Raw genomic sequence first — 2,444 nt, 5'->3', positions numbered from 1 at the left:
TCCATCTGTGCCTGGGAGAACGTTAGAAGGTGCGTTCAAGGACCGTCAAACAAAGTAAGACAAACGGACGCTCTTCCTAAACATTCAAAAACAGAGATTTCTAACTAACAGTTACTGTATTTTAATCAAATAATATTTGCTGTCATATAATTATTAATATTTATGTATTTTAATGACTGTTTTAAAAGAGAAATGAAATTACATTGAGTACGAGTTATTTTTATGACTATTGTCCGGCTCAAAAAGTAAAATGTGTTTTAGTTATTTTCATTTGTACATTTCATTAAGGAAGAGGTGCATTGTGGCAAATATTTAATAATAATCATTTATAAATGTTCCTAAATAGACTTTTGTACTCACAAACATTTAGAATTTAAAACTGGTAAATCAAGAAATCTTACTTTGAGCTGACACTGTAATCGAAATAACATGTTTGTGTCAGAGTGAGACCTCTCACTGTGTGAGTTCTCACTCGCTCACATTTTGTATTTGCTGAACCTTTGTGGGAGTGGTTAAGAGCTAAATAATAATTTTAAAAATCTATGCTTTCTGACTGTATATTATTATTCCTTTACATAAAATTTGATGTAGTTATGTAGTTGCGTATCAGATTGTTTACCTACTTATGTATTATAGATAAAATATTATTTCTGGACAAAAAGCGATTCATTGTTATTAAATATTTTAATCGATTGACAGCCCTAGAAAAAAAACAAAAATACTCATTTGTGGGGATCATCAGAGGTCAAAAATAGGGCACCTCATGGAGTCCTAATCCTTTATCTCATCACTGTACATTTTTGAGTCTCTGGGGTCACAAAAAACTACCTGGCACATCAGTCGGTGACGTCAAAATCCATTGGTAATTGCCAAGGCAACAGGTGGTATTATAACTTGCCTCCATTTTAGCCAATTGTGAATTCAGGGGAAAAAAATAAGGTTTTCTAGTCTACATGCAAAGGCTGAAGTGTTTTGGAAAGTTTTCACCCAGACTAGTGAGTAAAAAAAATAAAAGAAAATGTACATTTCAATGAAAAAATCCAAAAAGCGCCCTGGTGGAAGATGGTCAAAAAATGCCTTTTTCAAGCTTAAATTCTCACGCCAGGAGACCTTACCATGCAGCATTTCTGCTTCAGGGCTCCATTCAGGTTTGACAGGATCGTCCTTACTGGCGGTCATCTTAAAGCACGTTAGTGGTTTGTAATTCACTGCAGTTAAATTCTTTCAAACCTTTTTTTTCTTCTTTTTTTTTTTTTTACTTCCACTCTGGCTCTCAGCAGTCTCTGACTTTACATAAGAAAAGAACAATATTCCTGTGTTTTCTTAGAAAGCAAGATGCTCTGCAGTGAACTTCATGAACTCCCACACACAGTCCATCCTGTTTAGTGTGTATTTTATCCACTGTCTTGTACCAGATTATGCAGTGTAATACTGCATAGTCACTGTGGTAGTGTACTTTATTTCAAATTCATTCCACCCTGAAGTACCGCAACTGTTGCTTGCCTTGTTTGCACTTTGTCCTGTTCTTAAAGAAACAAATGCACCATTTTGCTGCGTCACAACAGTTACAAATAAACTGTTTGAGAATAAGAGCTGAATGACCCTTTGCCTTGGGGCTGCTGTAATGTATAACCAGTGGAAGGTAAACATTTACCTGCAGACCTGATCTGGAATTAATGAGTGATCACTGCCTGGGGCGAAACCAGCTCTCTGCTTCCTGACTTAACATACTAATAAGTTGCCAGGTGTGCTCTGAAGGAGGTAGAAGTGAAAAGGCTGTGAGATAAACAGCAAAGCAGAAGGAAATCAACGATTAGCCAAGTCTGCTCAGCTTCTGTTAGCCACAAACTGCCAAACCTGAAAACTGACTGATTGACCTGAATATAAGACAGCCCCTCTTTTTCATGACTCTTTTTCAGTATCAATTTTATCACATTTCATGAATCGTATTTCTTCAGATTGATTCTGTCTTATCTTAAAATTTGCGTCATTACTCCATCTCTGTTAACACATGTACTTTGGTCTGTACCAAAGTACATGTGTTAAAAAAATTGTCATGGGCTAGAAAAGGCAATAAAAAACATCGGCATAAATAAATAGGCAAGTTTTGTGATTTATGTGATGAAACTCAAATCTTCCATTTTTTAGATTCCGCTGTTTGACTATCCCTATGTGAAACATGAACACGTATTTCCCTTTTCTGTGCCTTCTAGACAGCCGTCTTGTAATAGGGATTCACTTATTTCACCTATAAAGCAGTCTAAAAAACACCCAAAAACCGACACATGCTGGAACCATGTAGTAACAGTTGCATTCATGATAACATGTAACATTCATTTGCAGCCATTGACATGACATAGTTCTCCTCACGTTCTGTGTAGAAGCGATATGGTTTTGGCTTCTTACTTGGTCCTTATTCAGGACTCAGTTTCAAACCTATTCTT

This window comes from Dunckerocampus dactyliophorus, chromosome 13 (genome assembly GCF_027744805.1).
Source record: "Dunckerocampus dactyliophorus isolate RoL2022-P2 chromosome 13, RoL_Ddac_1.1, whole genome shotgun sequence".
Classification (NCBI taxonomy): domain Eukaryota; kingdom Metazoa; phylum Chordata; class Actinopteri; order Syngnathiformes; family Syngnathidae; genus Dunckerocampus; species Dunckerocampus dactyliophorus.
Note: the sequence above shows the minus strand (reverse complement) of the source record.